Genomic DNA, 15,595 nt, shown 5'->3' with positions numbered 1-15,595 from the left:
GGCTGCAGCGCAAAAATAATTCCTGCAAATGTATTAGCTCTTTGAAGAAACCCAACTAAGGATTTGAAATCTGGAAATGCTGAGGCTGTTGGGAAGCTCGTCTGGTTCAGGAAGAAAGAGTCAAGATGTGCGTGTGTGGATGGGATGGCGTTCGGTGCCTTGGGGTGTGCTGTAGCAGGCTAACGTCCCGGCTAAACTCTTGGTGTGCCCTGTGGGACCATGTGCCAGGGTTGCAGTGTGGGCATGGACCTGAAACACTACCTCTCTTCAGCCCTCTTAAAGTTCTTTCCTGGCAGGAGATGACAAACCCATTATCCTCTTCATGTGCTGAGATCTTCTGGCTGCTGAGCCATCAATAATATGCGCTGTTGCTTCCCAGCAAGACTTTGCAGCTCTTTGTGTTTTATCACACATTTGCATTGGTTGCTGCATGAGCCTCTCGCAACACGTCACTTTGCTTCGTGCCACTTGACGTTGACAGTGTCAAAAAGCAGCTGAAGGCATTGAGGTCTCTCTACCTTGTCTTGACACAAGCCTGCACATCTTGAGATTTCCCCACAGTTTTGTTCATGCTAAAGCAGACTTCCATGGAAGGAAGAATCTCGTGATTTGGCTTTATAACCCAAATGCAGCTGACTTTGCTACATACCTAAAGGGAGACTACAGGAAATTTGGATAGGAGCTTTTTATGAGGGTGTGCAGGGACAAGACAGGGTATAATGGATTTAAACTGAAAGAGGGGAGATTTAGATTAGGTGTTAGGCAGAAGTTCTTCCCGTGAGGGTGGTGAGGCACTGGTACAGGGTGCCCACAGAAGCTGTGGCTTCTGCATCCCTGGCAGTGTTCAAGGCCAGGTTGGATGGGGCTTGAAGCAACCTGCTCCAGTGGAAGGTATCCCTGCCTGTGGAAAAGGGATTGGAACTGAATCATCTTAAGGTCCCTTCCAGTCCAAACTAGTCTGGGATTCTGTGTGAAATGCAGGTGGTTTATCTGAGCAAGGGCTGCAGCACTGTCTCCTTTTAGGGGCTCTTTTCTCCCTCCCCTCCACAGTGCATAATGCATTCAGAGCTGTCTGGGCCCTTTTCCATAGTGTCGTGATTCACTGGCAATTGCATTGCCTTAAATCTGTTGTTCATTTACTTTTCATAAAAGTCCCCAGCATCAAAACCTGCTTTTAAACTTTCATTTTCTTCAAGTTTATATGGGTCTACTGCAAAAAAAGAAGTAAAAATCCTATGCCCTTTTATTGCCTCTTAGCATCTGCTTCATTATCCATTCTGTTTCAATACTTATTTGTTCCAATAAAGGAATAAAAATGTTGAAACATTCTGCAGAAAGCTAAATGAAGTGCCAGCAGTAAATAGCATTTTTGATCAATTCAATAATTTTTCTTTCTGTTTGTAAATTGATTGTAAATATACTTCCCATTTGTTACAACATTTGTTGCTATTTGAAATAATTCTGCAATCGTTTCATACTAGGTGGGCTTGCAGGGTTTCGTCTGAAATTAACTTATAGCTATAAGCTTAGTGGTATGTGATCTACAGAGAGTTACTCTTCTGTTTATGTAGTATGCCTTGGCTGGCAGTGTGGGCTTTACTAGTGCATTGACTTGCATGTTTTCTCTAGATCAGCTTTTAAGTGATCCATAGGAGTTGAATGCATATCAGTGTCTGTGCTATTTTATTCCTAAATTTAATAAATTTACAGCCCTTTGTCCTTGTGTTTGTTTTAAATCTTGGTCTGCTTTCAGACTGCAATTACCAGTAAATACAACCTTGATGGTAATAATACTGCTGAGGCTTCACAATTCTAAGTAGTAAAAAAGAAGCATAATGTTGGTATTTCTGATAGATGAGCTTTAGAGTATAGCTTGAAGGGCTGCTTTTTGAAGCCTGCTGCTATGCTGGCAGGCAGGGTTACACCTGAAAATAGTTGTGCCTGAAGTTAATTGAGGATGATGGTTTGACACTGAAGGTTCAAGTCAGGGAGGCAACACCACCAGATAAGAATGGAGCACTTTCTCAATGCCACTTAAAATCAAAGGAAGTCATATATATAGTGATCTCTTTTTGTTTTTTGAATGGTGCCTTTGTAATTTGAGCTCTTCATCAGCAAATCGGATAGCTTATGACCCAGCTATCAGATTAGAAAGCAATCTCGGCCCCACTCGCATACTGCTTTTGCTTTAATATCCACAAGCTATTGATGTTAGTAATTGCGAATAAGGTTTTGTATCAGCAATTACTTGCACAGAAGGTACTGTCACATTAATGCCTTGGTACTTGACTCCTGGATAAGGTCAGCTATAGGGATAGTAATTGCTGGAGGAAACAATTATAACCATAATCATGCAGGCATTGACAAGCACCACCTTTACAGGAGACTGATCTGAAAGCTGAGCTCCAACTTGCTGTTAGTGTTGTAATTGGAAAACAATTGCCATTTATAGGTGCCAAATTGTGTCTACAGAAATGTAAGGCAGATTGCTTTGCTTTTGCTTCTTCATCACAAGGTTCTTCTGTAGAAACAAGCAGAGTCATCCAGTCATGGGAGCTGGCTGTGTTTCTCAGTCCTTCAGTCCCAGCAATATCTCCTGTGTGCAGAGCACTGCGAGGATGGGTGACTCTTAGAGAGTGGAGAGTTTGATCGATGAATAAGTCTTCTCCAACTGTCTCTTTAACTTAAGTACAAGATAACTTTAAGCCCCACTCCCCCTCCTTTCCATACTAAGTCTCACTGAATGGGACTTCCCCTTAGCTTTAATGAGTCTTTGACTATCTCAGTAGTACAATCTGAAGTACCCTGGAAATAAAGGCTTCACAGCTATAGAAGCTGCTCACATGTGCCATGAAGGTGAAATAAGGAGGAACATAATTAATCTTTCTGTCGTTTTCAGGATGTGTTAAGATCAGACCAGGTAATTTTCTCTGAAGTGCTGGGGAGGAGCTCAGGGGGAAAAGGGCTTGTCTCCAGGAATTAATCTCCTGGTCTCCAGGATTAGTCTCCTGAAGTATGTCTGAAAGTGACTGCTGTAGGAGAACAAAGAGCGTTTGTTCAGTGCATTTTATAAACCATTTCAGCTAGAGCTAAGCTCCTGTCCTACCCCAAAATATTTCCAAGTATTGATGTGCACATGATGGGGGATACAAATAACATCTTTTTGGTTTTTAACTGTTTTATCAGATTTTTCTTGGCCTGGGAAATGTATTTTCTATTAGAGCCTACACTAAGGCTGGGCTGATGAGGTCGCATACAGGGCCTTCTCTAGCCCTGCTGTCAAGCCTGGAGAGGAGAACCATCCTGTCCCCATATCCCCAGCTGAGGAGGAAATCAATTCCTGTGGACAACCTGGGAAGATGAAGACTCCCAAGGGACAGTTCTTCCAACAAGAGCCATGAAGGCACTTCTTTTACTTGTCCCCTTGAAGGGGAGAGGAGCGGCTGCTGTTTTCCTGCTCAAGCATAACTAGTCATAATTAGTTTAGCCTTGGGTTATTGATACTTTGCTATGTTAGATCACAAGAGTATGCGTGTGGGTGTATGTGTGTGTATGTTTATTGTAGTTAAGAATTCTGGTTGAAAAATCACACTTGTACCATCCACATTTCAGTCATGACTTTTTTGACCAGCCCCAGATTTACAAGCAGATGTTAAGCATCCTTAATGCACGAAGATGATGTTGTCCCCAGATGCCAAGCTGTGAGACCATCACATGGTACCACAGAGCTGAGCGCGCAGCATGTTGCCCCTTGTTAAAATGACTTAACAGCTGATTTCCTTTATTGAAGGTTTGAAATCCCCCTGAAGTGCAGCAGATTCCCTCACTGAATTAGATCGTCTTTCTGTGGTTAGAGCCTGTATATCAGACCAATTTCAGCATTCACATCCTCCAAACGAGGCTCATTAATTACAAATTCACAACTAACAGGGTTAGGGACTAGTTAGAATTGAAAGGAAGAACAGGAATGGGAAGTGCTTAATGCTCAGTGAGCTCTGGTATGTCGCTGTGGGTGTTTTTCACTGAAAACCGCTGGATGTGTTATAATAGATTGTAGCCATTTTTATAGGACGTTGATTCTGTGTCCCCCAGCTGCCCCAGCGGGAAAGCCTGTTTTTAGAGTGCTACTGCTAACACAGTGTGTGCTTTGAAACGTTGAAAGTTTAAGCGACTTTGTGGTAGCTAGCACCTAGGCAGGGTGTAGTCTTAATGAAACATGAATTGCTTCTTCTCCCACTTTGTTGTTTATGACCTCTTACAGAGATGAATTTCCATCTAGTTTCTGAGGATTGCGGAGGAGATGAAGTATAAGGGCTGGTCAAGAAAACAGAGGCTAACCAAAATCAAACCTATGAGAGTGGCTCGTTCCTACCCTCAGAAGTGCTGTGTGATGTCTGTTTGTCTTACTGAAATTCCCCAGGGGCAGTGCTATGTGTTGGAGCCTGCTGTGCTATGGCTTGTAAGCACCAGCTCCTGGGGAAAGACGGCTTTTTTGTCCTTCATCCTTGATCTGCCAGCTAATGAATAAATGTTGTCTGCCCCCATACTACTGAAGTAACTCATTTAACAAGGATGCTGTGACTGAACCATGGTGGAGGATCCGCCATCCATACACGGGGAATGCTGGTACTGTAGGTAAAACTGGAACAGAGCAGACCTGTTGGCAAACAGGCCAGTTGCAGGAAAGATAGATGTTGAAGGATAAAGGAAGGTTTAGTACTGGTGTTAGTAAGGAATGGGAAAGCCACAGAGAGAATGAGCCTATCAAGTCTGCTGATTTAGGAAGTGAATTGACCCCTATACCACAGTATAGACCAAATGGGAGCACCTTCCTGTGCCACTTAGATCAGTTGCCTCCAGTTTTTGATTGTGACTTTTAGTCCTGTTATTTCCCCAACCTTTGTTACATGCATAGTGCCAGGACCTAAGTCTTTGTTAGACGTTAATGACCTAGAAATGGATTTGGCTCCCTGAAATCTGTAAAGTTGCCTTTCACTCTGGTTTATTGCTGTGCCGGGCCTGTCTGCCCATGTGCTATATCATGTTTGAATCCATCCTGAAGCAGGCTGCTGTCTGTGCCTGGTCTTCAGCCCTGCAAACGCTAGAGTTTAATTTAAAAATCACTGCAAGGATTAAAGAATCCTTCTCCAATCTTTCTGGCCCTGGGTGAGTAATTTCCTTTGACAGGCAAGTAAAATGCCCTTAGTTTCTTGCATTACCATCAATCACTGTGGTAAAAGGCAAGCAATTTCTGTATGGTGGCTGGTAAATTTTCCTGACAGCTTTGCAAGGCTGGATAAGCTTTTTGAGCTGCGGCAGCACTCTGAGCAACAGACTTTGGAGGCCTGAATCCTCCTGACCTCTTTGCCCATCTTGGGCTCTGGGGCTGCCAGGGTCTGTCTGTCAGGCACCAGCTTGAAGGATGGTATTTTGGCCAGGGCGTCTAGAGGGGAAAAACTGTCTCCTTGTCTTCGTGGTGAGAAATATTGCAGGCAAATCTAACAGAGAGAGCTTTGTCCAGCTTTCTCTGGACTTTGTTGCAGTAGGTGATGGACTGCTGCACAGCCTTTGTCAGCTGTGCTTGGAGGAGGGACGAAGCTTGGGACTTGCAAAATCCTTGCCAAATCTGCTGAGATCCAGAAGGAGATGTGAAGAATTGCTGTTGAAAGCTCAACCTACCTGCAGAGCGCCTTCAAAAAGCTGCTGAGAAGCACCACCCAAAGAAACCAAACTAGGGCTGCCAGAGCCTGTTGGGACAGTGGCCAGAGGGCTGACTAAGGCTATCTGAGCACCAGAGTGGGATAATTTTATTCTGAAGTGCAGACTCTCGAGGAGACTCTTGGAAAGTTGTTGTCTGCAGCTGGAAGAAAAGTTATAGTAGAGAGCAGAATGGGGAAAAATAACAACCAGGGGAAAGACGTCTGTGATGTTTTATCCCAGCTGGAGGGCTGGTTCTCGTCAGAACTCGCACATTATTAGCCTGCTTGGTGGTGATTGGTGCCTGGAGTACAAACCACATCATCATAATGCTCACTAAAGTTTTCACTAGCAGCAAAGAAATGCTTTTCTGCTGTAATATATGATGCCACCTTTTCATGAAAAGTACTGGTCTGAGCTCTACTGGAAATTGAATTCTGTCTTGTGGAAAGGGAGATTATTTCCTAAGGTTTCCTTATTCACCATCCTAGCACATAGTGCTTAAGGTAAAGGTGCACTCCAGGATGATTGATTGGCAAGCGTGGAGGACCACTGTTCCATGTGACAGGGATATAAAGAACGAGAGTTGTATTTTTTGACAGTGAAGGGGAAATGGCATTACCAGCGATATTCAGCAATATACTCTGCAGCCCCGGTTAGCTCTGCGTATTTTATGGCATCCATTTTCTTTCTTCGATTAAACAACATAAAACCTCATAAAATAATCCAATAAAAACAACAACTACAAGTGCAGGCAAAGTTCTTGTGGCCTTTTTAATTCTGGAAGGATTTTCATTGCTGTGCTTTTTATCCCTCTTCCCTAGAACTCCATCCCTTGTAGTCCTTGCCATAGCCTAGGCCGAGTTCCTGATAACAGCCTTTTCTGTGCTGCTTTTTAATGCAGAGTACTGAGCAAGTGTGGAAAAATGGATGATAGGTCCCTTAAAGACCACTTTGTGCTGTTAAGCAGTTGTTGGATGTGCCAAGGGTTGGGAATGGTCTCAGTTGACGTTAGGGGTTTATAAAGGTTTCACAAATCTGCTCTTCTTAATGTTCTTTTTGAATTGTTTTCTATTGGTGCAGTTTCAAGCAACCTTTTAGGTAAAGATGACCTTTGCTGCTTTTAGCCTCATCTCCTAAGAGGAGGAGACATGTCAATATGTTGTTGGCCCATCAACTGCGCTGCTGGTCTTCTCCCGTGTACGTTTTAGACCATTAAAAGATGTGTATTAGCTGTGTGAAAGTCCAGTGCATGCAGGCCTCCTCTGTTGGGTACTTTTTTGTGAGGTTACACACACTGTCTCAAGAGTAGCCACACACTGTCTACCAGTGGCCTCTTCTGGGCATTTGACAGGGGATTTGCAGTCACAATGTGCTCTGAGCCTGAGGGATTGTGCCACAAACAGTCTGACGAATGCAACAATCTCTGTAGTACTCAGCAGCAACCCAGGGCAGTTTTTCTGATCTTAAGTCAAAGACACTGATAGCTGGTAAAAGGTAATTATATTAATCTGAATTGTATTACCACACTCTTCACTTACGGAAAATCTCCCCGTTTCCAAGGTGGTGATTTAATTTAGCCACAGTGATGAACTATTTTAACTGCTGTAAACCCCCCTCCAGTGTTGACCAAGACAGTGCTGTGGAGCTCATTATCTGGTTTTGCAGGAAGAGGGATGGAAAGCTTGTACTTTGTTGTTGTTTAGGTGCTCTCGAAACCGTGACCTTCAGGGCTTTCTTTGCTTGTAGAGGTAGAAAAATGACATCTTTATAGAAACTGTGTCTCACAGGAGGCCTGAACTCTATTCGGGCTACAGACATTTTGCAGGGCTGATTTCTGAAAGGAGCCTTTCAATAAAAGGAAACCTATAAGTATCTTTGTCTTTGCAGGAGGAAACCTCTGACTTACTTTGATTTTTTCATTATAGTTTTCAAAGCTGTGTTTCTGCATGATTGCAAGAATTCCAAGTTCAAATACTTTGGACACCTTCAGACTTGGTAATGCATGTTGTCCTGTACTTGTAGGCTTTAAGGAAGAGTTTCATCTGTTACAGTATTGCATTAGTTTCAAGGTAAAGGACGTAGTCTGTGTGTTTTAGATCTTTGAGAGAAAGGCTGAAGAGACTGAGTGGGCTTTGATTTTTGTTCTGTAGACATGCGTTACAGAAAACCACTCCAGCATTTTACCTCTTCTCTCTGCAGAGAAGGTACACCACAGATTGTTGTTTTGGAGAAAAGAGGGCACATAGTTCAACTCTTGGAGATGTCTAAGGGCGTGTGACAGCAGGCCCTGGAGCTGTTTGAATAGTGATCAACAATTCTTAGCTCAGTTAAGTGAATGGAGGCAGTGGAATAAAGGAAAATCTTTCTCCTCTTTCAGGGGAGGCAGAGGTGTGAGCTGGTGGTGCATCCTAATGAGATAGGGATGTTATGAGGTGTGTGGTAGCAAAAGGATCCTTTAGACTTGGAAGAAGACCTGCTTTCTCCGTTTGATCAGTAGTAATAATAGTTCATATTTATTGGATACTTTGGAAGTGTAATGTGTCAAGGAATTGTGTATTTATTTGCAAATTGCAGGCAATGTTTCCTGCCCTCCAGGCAGAGAGGACAGAGGATCTGCTTCCCTGTGCTGGAAATCACTGGAGCTGTGCTAGGGGGTCAGCAACCCAAACATCAGGCCTGTCCTCCTAGTGTGAAGAGTTTGCTGGAGTTTTAAGAGCCTTCCGCACAGTCTAGAGCCATATTTGCTTATGCTATACTTGAAGTAATTTGTATGTCAAAGGCACAACAATGTATTCAGGTGGAGTCAAATTTTGGCTTTTAGTTTTAGGAGGAACATCGCAATTGCTGCAGAACATTGACTTGCAGGTTTAAGTAGTTACTGGGAAACTGCAGAAATAGAATGAAATAGTATCTGGACACTTTGTTAAGTATACAAATGCACAGTATTGGCATAGAAATACTACTGTTTTTTTTCTCCTTGTGTGATTATCTGAGCAAAGCTGGGGAAACATCCTTATTCCCATTTCAAAGCTGCCCAGACAGTTAAATGGTTAATAAAATGTCTGGGGTTGATAGAATTGGGCTCGATGTCTCCTGCCCCAGTGCCTGGCAACCCTTTTTCTCCCAGAGGGACAAAATTCCACTGTTGATACATTTCAAAGAAAACAGTGTTCCCCGTGGGAGATGGCATTTTCATCTCCTATTACATAAAGACTTTGAATCTCTTGGGTTTCCATAGCAGTGTTGGAAACCCATATGAACAAGGTCTGGTTTGTGACAGGAATATGTAAGAATAAAAATTAATAGCTTTAATTTCAAGCCAGTTAGAATGTCTGCTGTTTTTTTTAAGCTCTGTTTGCTTACCTAAGTGTGAGAGAGAACAGATTGAAAAACAGAGTTTCTGCTGAAATAGGATGAAACCTTAAAATGTCTTTGAATTTTCTGTTGGATATGGAAATACAACATCATGTTAGGCTGCTTTGAAGATGTTCATGTAATCTTTCCTGATTGTATTAGCACAGCGTTGTATCTAGAGACTGTGTCTGCACCCCCTTCCCTTATAAAAGGAGACATCTCTTTTTCTGACCTTGCTTCACAGATGTGAAATTTAGCTTCTCAGTATTAAGCAGTTGCTAAAATCATCCATCTCAGGTGGTCCAGACCAGCTGATGGTCCATCCTGAAATGTGTAGTCATTCCTAGGGAAAATGGTGGGCTCTTGAGAAAATCTGCTGCACTTCTTCAGAGAAGTTACACATGCTGAGAAGGAGGAGGGAGGATTTTGATAAACTACACCCCCCATCATCATCTCCTGTTCTTTATGCTGCCTTATTTTGAGGCTTCTGTAAAAGCTTTCTCAAAATCATAAACCATCATACTCAAGGGAAGGTTGTGTTAATTTGTCTTCCCTAGTAGTTAATTTATCACATGGAAAGCACTTTACTGTCAGAATTCAAATTAAAATCCTGTTTACTCTTTTCATTATTCAAAATCCAATATGCTACTGAGCTGGATGCTTGGCATATTTTGAAACATTTGATGGGCTGAAAAAAAATAGGTTGATGGCTTCACCTTTTCAGGTAGAAGGGTGGTAATTATATCATCCTAAATCTTTAGCGTTGATCCCCTCCACCATTTCAAAGGGTTTTCTGTTCTCTGAGGTGTTAGGCTTTTCTCACATTAGGCACCATGTCTGTTGAGCAGTGCTGTTCCTGCCTTGCGTTGTGCTGGTCACTATTGATTTGCTCTGCTTTGTCCTACCCAGTGCTTTGGCATTGGCTTTCTTCCTCGAGTGCGTGCTGGATATCCTGTCAGTGTATATATGTCAGAGATACCCTGACAGTAATAACTGCTTTCATAGAAGCTGCATCCCCAAATGCTTGACAGGGTTAAATAAGACAGCTAGAAAAGGTTGTATAAAAATAACAGATGCAGAGAGAAATTGAGGTGAATGTGAGGGAGGGAAAGGCCCATTTCCTGATACAGCGTAAAGGTGAGAGAGTGCTAAGGTCAGGGGATACAGGAAGGGCACAATGTGAGGTGGGGCTGAGAAATCCTTGTCCTGCACTGGGGGGAAGAGCATAGCATATCTGTGTCTTGTTTTGAAAATGAATTTGGGCCAGAGATGCATTAGACTTGCAATGAAGGACTGCAGCCACTGCAGTGGTTTTTAGCATGGATGAAAGGTAGAGGTCAAATCTGAAGTAAAACTCCAGCTTACTTTGGAAGTTGCTGTCTCTAAGTACTGAGCTGTCTTTATCCCCAAGGGCAAGCATGCTTTTATTTTTTTATCCCACCATGAGTTCCCACCTTATTTCACTGGTAACACCTGTTGCCATGAGCTTTATACCAGGCCCATGTTGAGCTTTTTACCTGCAGGTACCATTAGTCAAACCCTTTTACTTGGGATTTCCTTGTTTGATGCACTGCAGCTGCCCTCTGTTCCAAATTGCCATCTACCTGCTGTCTACCTACACCTCTCCACAGGGCTTTGCAGGCTGCTTGTTTTTACTTTGTGGTAAGGCATCGTATTATTTGTGCTTGTGACCTTTTGGAGAGGGCTTGGATCATTGCAGGATCTTGGTGTATTTTGATGTGTGTTTTACATATTTAGATAGCTTTACTTATAGTGACAATAACATGGAACCGTGGAAACAAACACAGCTGATCTAATGTTCCCATTTTAAGGATAATGGGATGGGGAAGTAGTTGGAACATAAATCTGTGACAGGTCTTTTAAAACATGAAAGAACAAAGAACTAAAGTTCTTGGAAAAATACTACAGAAAACAAAACACTTGCTTAGCTACTGAAGGTTTAGGACCTGATCCCTGCATTGCTGTAAATGTGACTTCCATAAGAGGTGGGGCTGTGCAGGATGATTATGTGTTTGCATTCTCATGTCACATATACCACTTTACCCACAGACTGCTCTTGCCTGGCCAGTGCAGGGGAGGGACACTGTCTGTTACTAGTGGGTCTAAAGCTGGAGCAGGAGAGCTGGGTGGGTTTGTAGTGAAGGTACCAAAATATTCCCTGGCAGCTCTAGGGATAATTCCTGGTTCTGCCATATGTTTTCTGGATGAGTTTGCATCACCTCATTTCCCTCAGATTTCTGGATTACCCACAGAGAATTTTGGCCAGGAAGCTTAGGAGGACACAAAAGAGAGGGATGGTGCCTCTCGTGGGGGAGCTCTGGTCCCATTTCAGCCTTCCATCTGTTGTACCAGTGATTCCCACGTGGTTTTGCTTTCATATGCTCACATCAATGAACTACTGACTGCCTGTGCCTCCCTCCCAAACTGCATGGAATGCACTTTGATACAGCAGCTGCAAATCACATACCCTCTTCTTATATCTCCCAGCAAACTCTGCTTGCCTCCACCCGCTATGCAGTGATGCTTCTATTCCTGTATAGAAACACTGCCCATCTCACACCCTAAATGTCCTCAGATGTTACATCTGAATTCAGTGATTATTTTAATTTATAGTGCTCTGCTTAATGTATCTTAAACCACATGTGTTTTAACTAGAAACTCCCTAGGGTCCTCGTTCAGAACTAATTACTTGCTGTTTGTGCAATTCTTCAAATATGTAAAATGCTCTGTGAGGGCTCAGAATTACTCAGCTCTGCTCAGCTTTGGTCTTAATGCTGGGTAGGGGTGTCTGGCTGAAGCGTGAGCTCGGGAATCGGGATGTATCCACCCTCATTCTAGCTCTGCAGAGACAGTGTGATTTTAGGCAAGTTAACTACATTGGCCTTCAGCCTGGATTTCCTGTAGGGAAGGAGGATGATTTCATTTTTAATTGGACTAAAAATGCGTGTTGAAGGGCTGACTTCAGAAATGGTTGGGAATCGCAAGTGAAATTTATTACCATAACCATTATTATTAGTACGTCATTGAGAGTGCATTTAGCTCAGATCATGTTTTCCCCCGTAATGGGATAGGGGGGAGAAAAGAGGATTTCTAAAATAGCTCTGAAAAAGTCCGTTTTCTCATCACTTTGAGCATTTTCCATCTGCTGTGAGCACATTCCCGTTTTATTTCCTAAATATCTTTTCCTTCTGTTTCTATTTTAAAGTTCCATTTGCCGAGTTTTCACTTCCTAATTACCACTGCCGGGAGTGTTGCTGAGGGGTGTTGCAAGCAAGCGTTTACCTTGTAGATTTTGTACTCAACTGACTGGGAGGTGGTGGAAGTCCCTGCACCACTTCTGCTGAGTGCTTGGCTGCTCAGATTCCTCTTGTAGCCCTTAAGTTGCTTTCAGCCCTGCTTATTACTTGTACCTTCTCCCTTCCCTCTGTTGTAGTAACTGAGAGAAGAGGTTTAGCACAGCTGAATTCATGGAGTCACATACATTTAAGGCTGGGATTGCATTTTAGGACAGTTCTGGTTGTTCCAAGTTGGCAGGCTGGGGATGCTTCTGCTTGCCTGCTCCATTCAGTCCATTGTGTTTCCATCTTTACATTCTACAGTAAATGGAGGACGCACTGTTCAGGGGGAAAAAACACTGCCAGGAGTACCAAATGTATTCTGCAGTCTTATTGAAAGCAGCTTCCTCTATTCTGCCTTTATGGCTGGGAATAGGGCTAAATTCACTCGTGAAGCAGTTGTTTCATTGATGCCTTGTTCTGGAGAACTTTGACACTTACCCCTCTTCTTCCCCCCGGCTGCCTCCTCTTAAGATCTTATGGGCGTCAGTGTCATGATAGGCAGTTCCTGAGGACATCATGTTTGTGTTGGACCTCCTCCACCCCTAAGGAAGAGGGTATCAGGAATAGTGATTTGTGGTACAGGCTGTGGATACAGGCTGGAACGTTGGGGGCCCTGTTGCAAGGCTAACTTCTGTTGAGCTCATTCAGTATTCCTCAGTCTCATTCACAGTTCTGCTAATTATGTTATCAAATTGCCATGTAAGTTGTAATGTTTTAAAGGCAGGCAAGTGCTTTTCAACAGGACAGTTTTCTGTCTGAAATTTCGGCTTTTCAGAAAGGATGTCTTTCACGGAAATGTCAGTTTTGCCAAGTTTCCCATTGGCTCTCATGTTGTGTTCCTTAAAAAAATGAATAAAAGTATTCACAATTACCTTTATACAAAAGTATTAAGCCATCTGAGTGGCAACAGTTACTTCCTGGGTCATGCTCCTGTGACATACTTCAGTAGGTCATTTCTGTGTTTTCAAGCCCAGAGGTGGCGGAATTTTTGTCGGCAGGTAAAATTAAAGGACATCAGAGTTTTCCCAAGAAGTTGTATTTATCCTCACAGCTCCCTTTGAGTTGGAAGAGCAGCACTTCCCAGTGTTTTATATGGAGGGAAGGGAGGTATAAGAGAACTGAATGATTCATCCGAACTTATAACAGCAGGTTGACTTGGTTTGTTGCCCAGAGCAGGGCAATAAACCCAGCACCCAGGCTTGGCACACTGACCATTCACCAGCCTCTCTCCAGTTCATCTTAGCTTGAGTTGGAATTTCTTACTCTTTTTGAAAGCCTCCGTCCCCACCACTTACAATAATTTTTGTGCCTGTATAGCTTGGGGGCAGATTTAAAGATATGAATCACTTATCTGAAGAACAGTAGGCTCAAACCACCCATATGTAGGCTGGTTTCATTTGAATTTCTTGACTTTTCCTAAGTGAGAAGCTGAATTCAGTTTCTTCCCTCTTTCAACCTTCCTGGCTCTACTGATATCCAAAAATGCAAAATGACATCTTGTCTCAGCCCACCAGAGCAGATGCATTGCAGGGGATTAGACTGGAAATTTTCCTAAAATGCAGCATTTTGAGACATTTTTGGAAGATGTAGCTGGGGAGCAGAGTATGGATGTTCACTTGGTGCTATCCCAGCAAGACAGGGGACGTGCAGCAAGCAGCCAAGACAGCATTGCCAAAACCCAGAGGGACACCTGTTAATGGACAGTGTCCTGAAGGAGAAGCCAAGCAGTGAGCCAAGAGGGCAGGCATCAGGGGAGCCTCATGTGATGTCCACGCTGGCAAAGAGCATCTCACAGCTGTGTTCAGACACGAGAAGAACAGCAAAGCTCCCTGGCTGAGGGTGGTAGACACAGCTGAGGGGTTGGCTGAAGAGAGAAGCCAGAGTTTTGGGGTGCAGTGTCTGGAAGAGGTTGGAATAGCTGAGCGTGTAAATAAATGTGGTTATTTAAGGCTATTGCATCCTTACTGCTAAACTGCATGTGAGGACCACTGATGATGGGAAAGAGGAGCAGCAGCTTCAGTTTCCATGAAGAACGGAGCTGCACAGTGGTGCTGCATGGTGAAAGCCTGGCCATGTGTGGTAGGGGAACTGTTCCATGTTGCTCTTCACCCTTGTTGGTATAAACTGACGTGCTAGATTTGAATCAGAGTAGATGAAAAGCGAATGCTGCAGAGTGAAGATATCTGTAGTGTAAAAGCTGTGTAGGAGGACTTCCAGGCTTCTGACAGATGGAAAAAGGGTGATGAATCCTGGGGAAAATCCAGCTGTCCTGTTGTGTCCCCCCCCCCAGCATCCTATGCCCTTCAGTTAACCTTTAATTAATTGAGGCTTTGACTTGGGTGGACAGGCGGGTTGGGGGTTTCCAGACATGTTGGCAAGAAAACACATGAGAAATTGCGAGGGTGGTGGAGAGGCAAGTTTGTTAAACCCCATCATTCTGGCTGTGAAGGAGAACATTTAAAAAGTGCTGGTTGGTTACTTGCTTATTTTTAATTTATTATTTTATTTTTGCCAGGCCCCAATGATTTTTTTTTTTCAAGTGGGAGGCTGAGTCTGATGAGGAAAATTATTGAATCCATTGCTGAAGGCATAATTCTCTCTCTCATGTACATTACAAGTCAGCCTGAAATGAAGCCTTGTAGGTGTCTGGCAGGAATTATTTGGTCAGGTGTAATTACTACAGAATGAATGAGTGTTCCTCTGAAAGAAAGAGGAGGTGATGGGAAAGGGGTACATAAGCTTTGAGGCACGTTATTTGGAGATGCGAATATCTGTGGAGAACATGAAGGAGACAGTTAGAAAAATAGCAAGGAAAATTCTCTCCTTGCAGGGAGCATTTTTCATCAGACTGGTTATGCCAGGTGTGAATATGGCCCATCAAGTCAGTAAAGCCTTACAGGCAAGAATAAAGGTATCATAAAAGCAAGATGAATTAATTCCTTCTGAGAAGAAAAAAAACACCAATTGCATCTTGAAGTTCCTTTGATCCAAACCCTAGAACTTAAAGGAAATTCTTAATAGTGTAATGTGAGCAGCAACTGGCCATGAGGCATCGGCGTAAATCCATCACAATTCACTGTTAAGTAACGCATCAAGTCTCAGCAGTGCTGTTTTATTCCACCATACAACTAAGAGGTCCCTCTTGGCTTTGCTTTTAATTAATGAAGTCGCAGCAGTGGTGA

General features: G+C 43.2%; 1 protein-coding gene across 3 annotated transcripts in view; it reads left to right on the top strand.

Annotated features, from left to right (window-relative positions):
- The window catches only part of LOC133275897 (transmembrane protein 132B-like), a 233,867-nt gene that overhangs the window by 84,597 nt on the left and 133,675 nt on the right, over positions 1 to 15,595 (top strand). The window lies entirely within an intron of this gene.

Source organism: Pezoporus flaviventris, unplaced genomic scaffold, assembly GCF_033815535.1.
Source record: "Pezoporus flaviventris isolate CSIRO_AGI_PZ_B2104156 unplaced genomic scaffold, CSIRO_AGI_Pfla_v1 ptg000041l, whole genome shotgun sequence".
NCBI lineage: Eukaryota > Metazoa > Chordata > Aves > Psittaciformes > Psittacidae > Pezoporus > Pezoporus flaviventris.
Note: the sequence above shows the minus strand (reverse complement) of the source record. Positions and strands in the feature narration are given on the sequence as shown.